This window comes from Nothobranchius furzeri, chromosome 3 (assembly GCF_043380555.1).
Source record: "Nothobranchius furzeri strain GRZ-AD chromosome 3, NfurGRZ-RIMD1, whole genome shotgun sequence".
NCBI lineage: Eukaryota > Metazoa > Chordata > Actinopteri > Cyprinodontiformes > Nothobranchiidae > Nothobranchius > Nothobranchius furzeri.
This window is the reverse complement of record NC_091743.1, coordinates 11,854,395-11,867,521: the sequence shown is the minus strand read 5'-3', so window position 1 is coordinate 11,867,521 and position 13,127 is coordinate 11,854,395.

The window sequence follows — 13,127 nt, the reverse complement described above, 5'->3', positions numbered from 1 at the left end:
AAGTGATCTGAACGTTTCATGATGATAGCACTTTCCTAAGGGGTCAAACCATGTCCCAAAGGTCACCGGGCCTGGTGTCACTTTAAAGATGTAGTCCAGTTACACCTTTGTGGGCTTATAACTTGGCTTCTGAATGTCCTAGAGAGGTCAGGTTTGTTTTAGTGTACTCCAATCAACAGCCCCTACAACCACAAAAAGGAATGGAGTCATTAGCACTTATGGTTTGTAAATGGCACCCAGAATTATGTTGCACGAAGCACAATTTCACATCATTCTGGGTCCATTTGTGTGAAAACAAGGTCCATTCAGGCTGAAACGCTACAAGAAGGTAGAATCTATTGAGTTGTAAGTGATCTGAACGTTTCAAGATGATCGCACATTCCTATAGGGGGTAAAACCATGTCCCAAAGGTCACCGGGCCTGGTGTCACTTTAAAGATGTAGGCCAGTTACACCTTTGTGGGCTTATAACTTGGCTTCTGAATGTCCTAGAGAGGTTAGGTTTGTTTTAGTGTACTCCAATCAAAAGCCCCTACAACCACAAAAAGGAATGGAGTCATTAGCACTTATGGTTTGTAAATGGCACCCAGAATTATGTTGCACAAAGCACAATTTCACATCATTCTGGATTCATTTGTGTGAAAACAAGGTCCAATCATGTTGAAGCGTTACAGAAAGGTAGAATATATTGAGTTGTAAGTGATCTGAACGTTTAATGATGATAGCACTTTCCTAAGGGGGTCAACCCATGTCCCAAAGGTCACCGGATCTGGTGTCACTTTAAAGAAGTAGTCCAGTTACACATTTGTGGGCTATAACTTGGCTTCTGAATGTCCTAGAAAGGTCAGGTTTGTTTTAGTGTACTCCAATCAACAGCCCCTACAACCACAAAAAGGAATGGAGTCATTAGCACTTATGGTTTTTAAATGGCACCCAGAATTATGTTGCACGAAGCACAATTTCACATCATTCTGGGTTCATTTGTGTGAAAACAAGGTCCAATCAGGCTGAAATGTTACAGGAAGGTAGAATCTATTGAGTTGTAAGTGATCTGAACGTTTCATGATGATAGCACTTTCCTAAGGGGGTCAAACCATGTCCCAAATGTCACCGGATCTGGTGTCAATTTAAAGAAGTAGTCCAGTTACACATTTGTGGGCTTATAACTTGGCTTCTGAATGTCCGAGAGAGATCAGGTTTGTTTTAGTGTACTCCAATCAACAGCCCCTACAACCACAAAAAGGAATGGAGTCATTAGCAGTTATGGTTTTTAAATGGCACCCAGAATTATGTTGCACGAAGCACAATTTCACATCATTCTGGGTTCATTTGTGTGAAAACAAGGTCCAATCAGGCTGAAACGTTACAGGAAGGTAGAATCTACTGAGTTGTAATTGATCTGAACGTTTCATGATGATAGCACTTTCCTAAGGGGGTCAAACCATGTCCCAAAGGTCACCGGGCCTGGTGTCACTTTAAAGATGTAGTCCAGTTACACCTTTGTGGGCTTATAACTTGGCTTCTGAATGTCCTAGAGAGGTCAGGTTTGTTTTAGTGTACTCCAATCAACAGCCCCTACAACCACAAAAAGGAATGGAGTCATTAGCACTTATGGTTTGTAAATGGCACCCAGAATTATGTTGCACGAAGCACAATTTCACATCATTCTGGGTCCATTTGTGTGAAAACAAGGTCCATTCAGGCTGAAACGCTACAAGAAGGTAGAATCTATTGAGTTGTAAGTGATCTGAACGTTTCAAGATGATCGCACATTCCTATAGGGGGTAAAACCATGTCCCAAAGGTCACCGGGCCTGGTGTCACTTTAAAGATGTAGGCCAGTTACACCTTTGTGGGCTTATAACTTGGCTTCTGAATGTCCTAGAGAGGTTAGGTTTGTTTTAGTGTACTCCAATCAAAAGCCCCTACAACCACAAAAAGGAATGGAGTCATTAGCACTTATGGTTTGTAAATTGCACCCAGAATTATGTTGCACAAAGCACAATTTGACATTATTCTGGGTTCATTTGTGTGAAAACAAGGTCCAATCAAGTTGAAGCGTTACAGGAAGGTAGAATCTATTGAGTTGTAAGTGATATGAACGTTTCATGATGATAGCACTTTCCTAAGGGGGTCAAACCATGTCCCAAAGGTCACCGGATCTGGTGTCACTTTAAAGTAGTCCAGTTACACATTTGTGGGCTTATAACTTGGCTTCTGAATGTCCTAGAAAGGTCAGGTTTGTTTTAGTGTACTCCAATCAACAGCCCCTACAACCCCAAAAAGGAATGGAGTCATTAGCACTTATGGTTTTTAAATGGCACCCAGAATTATGTTGCACGAAGCACAATTTCACATCATTCTGGGTTCATTTGTGTGAAAACAAGGTCCAATCAGGCTGAAACGTTACAGGAAGGTAGAATCTACTGAGTTGTAAGTGATATGAACATTGCATGATGATAGCACTTTCCTGAGGGGGTCAAACCATGTCCCAAAGGTCACCGGGCCTGGTGTCACTTTAAAGATGTAGTCCAGTTACACCTTTGTGGGCTTATAACTTGGCTTCTGAATGTCCTAGAGAGGTTAGGTTTGTTTTAGTGTACTCCAATCAAAAGCCCCTACAACCACAAAAAGGAATGTAGTCATTAGCACTTATGGTTTGTAAATGGCACCCAGAATTATGTTGCTCAAAGCACAATTTCACATCATTCTGGGTTCATTTGTGTGAAAACAAGGTCCAATCAGGCTGAAACGTTACAGGAAGGTAGAATCTATTGAGTTGTAAGTGATCTGAACGTTTCATGATGATAGCACTTTCCAAAGGGGGTCAAACCATGTCCCAAAGGTCACCGGATCTGGTGTCACTTTAAAGAAGTAGTCCAGTTACACATTTGTGGGCTTATAACATGGCTTCTGAATGTCCTAGAGAGGTCAGGTTTGTTTTAGTGTACTCCAATCAACAGCCCCTACAACCACAAAAAGGAATGGAGACATTAGCACTTATGGTTTTTAAATGGCACCCAGAATTATGTTGCACGAAGCACAATTTCACATCATTCTGGGTTCATTTGTGTGAAAAAAAGGTCCAATCAGGCTGAAACGTTACAGGAGGGTAGAATCTATTGAGTTGTAAGTGATCTGAACGTTTCATGATGATAGCACTTTCCTAAGGGGGTCAAACCATGTCCCAAATGTCACCGGATCTGGTGTCCATTTAAAGAAGTAGTCCAGTTACACATTTGTGGGCTTATAACTTGGCTTCTGAATGTCCTAGAGGGATCAGGTTTGTTTTAGGGTACTCCAATCAACAGCCCCTACAACCACACAAAGGAATGGAGTCATTAGCACTTATGGTTTTTAAATGGCACCTAGAATTATGTTGCACAAAGTACAATTTCACATCATTCTGGGTTCATTTGTGTGAAAACAAGGTCCAATCAGGCTGAAACGTTACAGGAAGGTAGAATCAATTGAGTTGTAAGTGATCTGAACGTTTCATGATGATAGCACTTTCCTAAGGGGATCAAACCATGTCTCAAAGGTCACCGGATCTGGTGTCAATTTAAAGAAGTAGTCCAGTTACACATTTGTGGGCTTATAACTTGGCTTCTGAATGTCCTAGAGAGATCAGGTTTGTTTTAATGTACTCCAATCAACAGCCCCTACAACCACAAAAAGGAATGGAGTCATTAGCACTTATGGTTTGTAAATGGCACCCAGAATTATGTTGCACGAAGCACAATTTCACATCATTCTGGGTTCATTTGTGTGAAAACAAGGTCCAATCAGGCTGAAACGTTAGAGGAAGGTAGAATCTACTGAGTTGTAAGTGATCTGAACGTTTCATGATAATAGCACTTTCCTAAGGGGGTCAAACCATGTCCCAAAGGTCACCGGATCTGCTGTCAATTTAAAGAAGTTTTCCAGTTACACATTTGTGGGCTTATAACTTGGCTTCTGAATGTCCTAGAGAGATCAGGTTTGTTTTAGTGTACTCCAATCAACAGCCCCTACAACCACAAAAAGGAATGGAGTCATTAGCACTTATGCTTTGTAAATGGCACCCAGAATTATGTTGCACGAAGCACAATTTCACATCATTCTGGGTCCATTTGTGTGAAAACAAGGTCCAATCAGGCTGAAACGCTACAAGAAGGTAGAATCTATTGAGTTGTAAGTGATCTGAACGTTTCAAGATGATAGCACATTCCTATAGGGGGTAAAACCATGTCCCAAAGGTCACCGGGCCTGGTGTCACTTTAAAGAAGTAGTCCAGTTACACCTTTGTGGGCTTATAACTTGGCTTCTGAATGTCCTAGAGAGGTCAGATTTGTTTTAGTGTACTCCAATAAACAGCCCCTACAACCACAAAAAGGAATGGAGTCATTAGCACTTATGGTTTGTAAATGGCACCCAGAATTATGTTGCACGAAGCACAATTTCACATCATTCTGGGTCCATTTTTGTGAAAACAATGTCCAATCAGGCTGAAACGTTACAAGAAGGTAGAATCTATTGAGTTGTAAGTGATCTGAACGTTTCATGATGATCGCACATTCCTATAGGGGGTCAAACCATGTCCCAAAGGTCACCGGGCCTGGTGTCACTTTAAAGACGTAGTCCAGTTACACATTTGTGGGCTTATAACTTGGCTTCTGAATGTCCTAGAGAGATCAGGTTTGTTTTAATGTACTCCAATCAACAGCCCCTACAACCACAAAAAGGAATGGAGTCATTAGCACTTATGGTTTGTAAATGGCACCCAGAATTATGTTGCACGAAGCACAATTTCACATCATTCTGGGTTCATTTGTGTGAAAACAAGGTCCAATCAGGCTGAAACGTTAGAGGAAGGTAGAATCTACTGAGTTGTAAGTGATCTGAACGTTTCATGATAATAGCCCTTTCCTAAGGGGGTCAAACCATGTCCCAAAGGTCACCGGATCTGCTGTCAATTTAAAGAAGTAGTCCAGTTACACATTTGTGGGCTTATAACTTGGCTTCTGAATGTCCTAGAGAGATCAGGTTTGTTTTAGTGTACTCCAATCAACAGCCCCTACAACCACAAAAAGGAATGGAGTCATTAGCACTTATGCTTTGTAAATGGCACCCAGAATTATGTTGCACGAAGCACAATTTCACATCATTCTGGGTCCATTTGTGTGAAAACAAGGTCCAATCAGGCTGAAACGCTACAAGAAGGTAGAATCTATTGAGTTGTAAGTGATCTGAACGTTTCAAGATGATAGCACATTCCTATAGGGGGTAAAACCATGTCCCAAAGGTCACCGGGCCTGGTGTCACTTTAAAGAAGTAGTCCAGTTACACCTTTGTGGGCTTATAACTTGGCTTCTGAATGTCCTAGAGAGGTCAGGTTTGTTTTAGTGTACTCCAATAAACAGCCCCTACAACCACAAAAAGGAATGGAGTCATTAGCACTTATGGTTTGTAAATGGCACCCAGAATTATGTTGCACGAAGCACAATTTCACATCATTCTGGGTCCATTTTTGTGAAAACAATGTCCAATCAGGCTGAAACGTTACAAGAAGGTAGAATCTATTGAGTTGTAAGTGATCTGAACGTTTCATGATGATCGCACATTCCTATAGGGGGTCAAACCATGTCCCAAAGGTCACCGGGCCTGGTGTCACTTTAAAGACGTAGTCCAGTTACACATTTGTGGGCTTATAACTTGGCTTCTGAATGTCCTAGAGAGGTCAGGTTTGTTTTAGTGTATTCCAATCAACAGCCCCTACAACCACAAAAAGGAATGGAGTCATTAGCACTTATGGTTTGTAAATGGCACCCAGAATTATGTTGCACGAAGCACAATTTCACATCATTCTGGGTTCATTTGTCTGAAAACAAGGTCCAATCAGGCTGAAACGTTACAGGAAGGTAGAATCTATTGAGTTGTAAGTGATATGAACGTTTCATGATGATAGCACTTTCCAAAGGGGGTAAAACCATGTCCCAAAGGTCACCGGGCCTGGTGTCACTTTAAAGATGTAGGCCAGTTACACCTTTGTGGGCTTATAACTTGGCTTCTGAATGTCCTAGAGAGGTTAGGTTTGTTTTAGTGTACTCCAATCAAAAGCCCCTACAACCACAAAAAGGAATGGAGTCATTAGCACTTATGGTTTGTAAATTGCACCCAGAATTATGTTGCACAAAGCACAATTTGACATCATTCTGGGTTCATTTGTGTGAAAACAAGGTCCAATCAAGTTGAAGCGTTACAGGAAGGTAGAATCTATTGAGTTGTAAGTGATATGAACGTTTCATGATGATAGCACTTTCCTAAGGGGGTCAAACCATGTCCCAAAGGTCACCGGATCTGGTGTCACTTTAAAGTAGTCCAGTTACACATTTGTGGGCTTATAACTTGGCTTCTGAATGTCCTAGAAAGGTCAGGTTTGTTTTAGTGTACTCCAATCAACAGCCCCTACAACCCCAAAAAGGAATGGAGTCATTAGCACTTATGGTTTTTAAATGGCACCCAGAATTATGTTGCACGAAGCACAATTTCACATCATTCTGGGTTCATTTGTGTGAAAACAAGGTCCAATCAGGCTGAAACGTTACAGGAAGGTAGAATCTACTGAGTTGTAAGTGATATGAACATTGCATGATGATAGCACTTTCCTGAGGGGGTCAAACCATGTCCCAAAGGTCACCGGGCCTGGTGTCACTTTAAAGATGTAGTCCAGTTACACCTTTGTGGGCTTATAACTTGGCTTCTGAATGTCCTAGAGAGGTCAGGTTTGTTTTAGTGTACTCCAATCAACAGCCCCTACAACCACAAAAAGGAATGGAGTCATTAGCACTTATGGTTTGTAAATGGCACCCAGAATTATGTTGCACGAAGCACAATTTCACATCATTCTGGGTTCATTTGTGTGAAAACAAGGTCCAATCAGGCTGAAATGTTACAGGAAGGTAGAATCTATTGAGTTGTAAGTGATCTGAACGTTTCATGATGATAGCACTTTCCTAAGGGGGTCAAACCATGTCCCAAATGTCACCGGATCTGGTGTCAATTTAAAGAAGTAGTCCAGTTACACATTTGTGGGCTTATAACTTGGCTTCTGAATGTCCTAGAGAGATCAGGTTTGTTTTAGGGTACTCCAATCAACAGCCCCTACAACCACAAAAAGGAATGGAGTCATTAGCAATTATGGTTTTTAAATGGCACCCAGAATTATGTTGCACGAAGCACAATTTCACATCATTCTGGGTTCATTTGTGTGAAAACAAGGTCCAATCAGGCTGAAACGTTACAGGAAGGTAGAATCTACTGAGTTGTAAGTGATCTGAACGTTTCATGATGATAGCACTTTCCTAAGGGGTCAAACCATGTCCCAAAGGTCACCGGGCCTGGTGTCACTTTAAAGATGTAGTCCAGTTACACCTTTGTGGGCTTATAACTTGGCTTCTGAATGTCCTAGAGAGGTCAGGTTTGTTTTAGTGTACTCCAATCAACAGCCCCTACAACCACAAAAAGGAATGGAGTCATTAGCACTTATGGTTTGTAAATGGCACCCAGAATTATGTTGCACGAAGCACAATTTCACATCATTCTGGGTCCATTTGTGTGAAAACAAGGTCCATTCAGGCTGAAACGCTACAAGAAGGTAGAATCTATTGAGTTGTAAGTGATCTGAACGTTTCAAGATGATCGCACATTCCTATAGGGGGTAAAACCATGTCCCAAAGGTCACCGGGCCTGGTGTCACTTTAAAGATGTAGGCCAGTTACACCTTTGTGGGCTTATAACTTGGCTTCTGAATGTCCTAGAGAGGTTAGGTTTGTTTTAGTGTACTCCAATCAAAAGCCCCTACAACCACAAAAAGGAATGGAGTCATTAGCACTTATGGTTTGTAAATGGCACCCAGAATTATGTTGCACAAAGCACAATTTCACATCATTCTGGATTCATTTGTGTGAAAACAAGGTCCAATCATGTTGAAGCGTTACAGAAAGGTAGAATATATTGAGTTGTAAGTGATCTGAACGTTTAATGATGATAGCACTTTCCTAAGGGGGTCAACCCATGTCCCAAAGGTCACCGGATCTGGTGTCACTTTAAAGAAGTAGTCCAGTTACACATTTGTGGGCTATAACTTGGCTTCTGAATGTCCTAGAAAGGTCAGGTTTGTTTTAGTGTACTCCAATCAACAGCCCCTACAACCACAAAAAGGAATGGAGTCATTAGCACTTATGGTTTTTAAATGGCACCCAGAATTATGTTGCACGAAGCACAATTTCACATCATTCTGGGTTCATTTGTGTGAAAACAAGGTCCAATCAGGCTGAAATGTTACAGGAAGGTAGAATCTATTGAGTTGTAAGTGATCTGAACGTTTCATGATGATAGCACTTTCCTAAGGGGGTCAAACCATGTCCCAAATGTCACCGGATCTGGTGTCAATTTAAAGAAGTAGTCCAGTTACACATTTGTGGGCTTATAACTTGGCTTCTGAATGTCCGAGAGAGATCAGGTTTGTTTTAGTGTACTCCAATCAACAGCCCCTACAACCACAAAAAGGAATGGAGTCATTAGCAGTTATGGTTTTTAAATGGCACCCAGAATTATGTTGCACGAAGCACAATTTCACATCATTCTGGGTTCATTTGTGTGAAAACAAGGTCCAATCAGGCTGAAACGTTACAGGAAGGTAGAATCTACTGAGTTGTAATTGATCTGAACGTTTCATGATGATAGCACTTTCCTAAGGGGGTCAAACCATGTCCCAAAGGTCACCGGGCCTGGTGTCACTTTAAAGATGTAGTCCAGTTACACCTTTGTGGGCTTATAACTTGGCTTCTGAATGTCCTAGAGAGGTCAGGTTTGTTTTAGTGTACTCCAATCAACAGCCCCTACAACCACAAAAAGGAATGGAGTCATTAGCACTTATGGTTTGTAAATGGCACCCAGAATTATGTTGCACGAAGCACAATTTCACATCATTCTGGGTCCATTTGTGTGAAAACAAGGTCCATTCAGGCTGAAACGCTACAAGAAGGTAGAATCTATTGAGTTGTAAGTGATCTGAACGTTTCAAGATGATCGCACATTCCTATAGGGGGTAAAACCATGTCCCAAAGGTCACCGGGCCTGGTGTCACTTTAAAGATGTAGGCCAGTTACACCTTTGTGGGCTTATAACTTGGCTTCTGAATGTCCTAGAGAGGTTAGGTTTGTTTTAGTGTACTCCAATCAAAAGCCCCTACAACCACAAAAAGGAATGGAGTCATTAGCACTTATGGTTTGTAAATTGCACCCAGAATTATGTTGCACAAAGCACAATTTGACATCATTCTGGGTTCATTTGTGTGAAAACAAGGTCCAATCAAGTTGAAGCGTTACAGGAAGGTAGAATCTATTGAGTTGTAAGTGATATGAACGTTTCATGATGATAGCACTTTCCTAAGGGGGTCAAACCATGTCCCAAAGGTCACCGGATCTGGTGTCACTTTAAAGTAGTCCAGTTACACATTTGTGGGCTTATAACTTGGCTTCTGAATGTCCTAGAAAGGTCAGGTTTGTTTTAGTGTACTCCAATCAACAGCCCCTACAACCCCAAAAAGGAATGGAGTCATTAGCACTTATGGTTTTTAAATGGCACCCAGAATTATGTTGCACGAAGCACAATTTCACATCATTCTGGGTTCATTTGTGTGAAAACAAGGTCCAATCAGGCTGAAACGTTACAGGAAGGTAGAATCTACTGAGTTGTAAGTGATATGAACATTGCATGATGATAGCACTTTCCTGAGGGGGTCAAACCATGTCCCAAAGGTCACCGGGCCTGGTGTCACTTTAAAGATGTAGTCCAGTTACACCTTTGTGGGCTTATAACTTGGCTTCTGAATGTCCTAGAGAGGTTAGGTTTGTTTTAGTGTACTCCAATCAAAAGCCCCTACAACCACAAAAAGGAATGTAGTCATTAGCACTTATGGTTTGTAAATGGCACCCAGAATTATGTTGCTCAAAGCACAATTTCACATCATTCTGGGTTCATTTGTGTGAAAACAAGGTCCAATCAGGCTGAAACGTTACAGGAAGGTAGAATCTATTGAGTTGTAAGTGATCTGAACGTTTCATGATGATAGCACTTTCCAAAGGGGGTCAAACCATGTCCCAAAGGTCACCGGATCTGGTGTCACTTTAAAGAAGTAGTCCAGTTACACATTTGTGGGCTTATAACATGGCTTCTGAATGTCCTAGAGAGGTCAGGTTTGTTTTAGTGTACTCCAATCAACAGCCCCTACAACCACAAAAAGGAATGGAGACATTAGCACTTATGGTTTTTAAATGGCACCCAGAATTATGTTGCACGAAGCACAATTTCACATCATTCTGGGTTCATTTGTGTGAAAACAAGGTCCAATCAGGCTGAAACGTTACAGGAGGGTAGAATCTATTGAGTTGTAAGTGATCTGAACGTTTCATGATGATAGCACTTTCCTAAGGGGGTCAAACCATGTCCCAAATGTCACCGGATCTGGTGTCCATTTAAAGAAGTAGTCCAGTTACACATTTGTGGGCTTATAACTTGGCTTCTGAATGTCCTAGAGGGATCAGGTTTGTTTTAGGGTACTCCAATCAACAGCCCCTACAACCACACAAAGGAATGGAGTCATTAGCACTTATGGTTTTTAAATGGCACCTAGAATTATGTTGCACAAAGTACAATTTCACATCATTCTGGGTTCATTTGTGTGAAAACAAGGTCCAATCAGGCTGAAACGTTACAGGAAGGTAGAATCAATTGAGTTGTAAGTGATCTGAACGTTTCATGATGATAGCACTTTCCTAAGGGGATCAAACCATGTCCCAAAGGTCACCGGATCTGGTGTCAATTTAAAGAAGTAGTCCAGTTACACATTTGTGGGCTTATAACTTGGCTTCTGAATGTCCTAGAGAGATCAGGTTTGTTTTAATGTACTCCAATCAACAGCCCCTACAACCACAAAAAGGAATGGAGTCATTAGCACTTATGGTTTGTAAATGGCACCCAGAATTATGTTGCACAAAGCACAATTTCACATCATTCTGGGTTCATTTGTGTGAAAACAAGGTCCAATCAGGCTGAAACGTTAGAGGAAGGTAGAATCTACTGAGTTGTAAGTGATCTGAACGTTTCATGATAATAGCACTTTCCTAAGGGGGTCAAACCATGTCCCAAAGGTCACCGGATCTGCTGTCAATTTAAAGAAGTAGTCCAGTTACACATTTGTGGGCTTATAACTTGGCTTCTGAATGTCCTAGAGAGATCAGGTTTGTTTTAGTGTACTCCAATCAACAGCCCCTACAACCACAAAAAGGAATGGAGTCATTAGCACTTATGCTTTGTAAATGGCACCCAGAATTATGTTGCACGAAGCACAATTTCACATCATTCTGGGTCCATTTGTGTGAAAACAAGGTCCAATCAGGCTGAAACGCTACAAGAAGGTAGAATCTATTGAGTTGTAAGTGATCTGAACGTTTCAAGATGATAGCACATTCCTATAGGGGGTAAAACCATGTCCCAAAGGTCACCGGGCCTGGTGTCACTTTAAAGAAGTAGTCCAGTTACACCTTTGTGGGCTTATAACTTGGCTTCTGAATGTCCTAGAGAGGTCAGGTTTGTTTTAGTGTACTCCAATAAACAGCCCCTACAACCACAAAAAGGAATGGAGTCATTAGCACTTATGGTTTGTAAATGGCACCCAGAATTATGTTGCACGAAGCACAATTTCACATCATTCTGGGTCCATTTTTGTGAAAACAATGTCCAATCAGGCTGAAACGTTACAAGAAGGTAGAATCTATTGAGTTGTAAGTGATCTGAACGTTTCATGATGATCGCACATTCCTATAGGGGGTCAAACCATGTCCCAAAGGTCACCGGGCCTGGTGTCACTTTAAAGACGTAGTCCAGTTACACATTTGTGGGCTTATAACTTGGCTTCTGAATGTCCTAGAGAGATCAGGTTTGTTTTAATGTACTCCAATCAACAGCCCCTACAACCACAAAAAGGAATGGAGTCATTAGCACTTATGGTTTGTAAATGGCACCCAGAATTATGTTGCACGAAGCACAATTTCACATCATTCTGGGTTCATTTGTGTGAAAACAAGGTCCAATCAGGCTGAAACGTTAGAGGAAGGTAGAATCTACTGAGTTGTAAGTGATCTGAACGTTTCATGATAATAGCCCTTTCCTAAGGGGGTCAAACCATGTCCCAAAGGTCACCGGATCTGCTGTCAATTTAAAGAAGTAGTCCAGTTACACATTTGTGGGCTTATAACTTGGCTTCTGAATGTCCTAGAGAGATCAGGTTTGTTTTAGTGTACTCCAATCAACAGCCCCTACAACCACAAAAAGGAATGGAGTCATTAGCACTTATGCTTTGTAAATGGCACCCAGAATTATGTTGCACGAAGCACAATTTCACATCATTCTGGGTCCATTTGTGTGAAAACAAGGTCCAATCAGGCTGAAACGCTACAAGAAGGTAGAATCTATTGAGTTGTAAGTGATCTGAACGTTTCAAGATGATAGCACATTCCTATAGGGGGTAAAACCATGTCCCAAAGGTCACCGGGCCTGGTGTCACTTTAAAGAAGTAGTCCAGTTACACCTTTGTGGGCTTATAACTTGGCTTCTGAATGTCCTAGAGAGGTCAGGTTTGTTTTAGTGTACTCCAATAAACAGCCCCTACAACCACAAAAAGGAATGGAGTCATTAGCACTTATGGTTTGTAAATGGCACCCAGAATTATGTTGCACGAAGCACAATTTCACATCATTCTGGGTCCATTTTTGTGAAAACAATGTCCAATCAGGCTGAAACGTTACAAGAAGGTAGAATCTATTGAGTTGTAAGTGATCTGAACGTTTCATGATGATCGCACATTCCTATAGGGGGTCAAACCATGTCCCAAAGGTCACCGGGCCTGGTGTCACTTTAAAGACGTAGTCCAGTTACACATTTGTGGGCTTATAACTTGGCTTCTGAATGTCCTAGAGAGGTCAGGTTTGTTTTAGTGTATTCCAATCAACAGCCCCTACAACCACAAAAAGGAATGGAGTCATTAGCACTTATGGTTTGTAAATGGCACCCAGAATTATGTTGC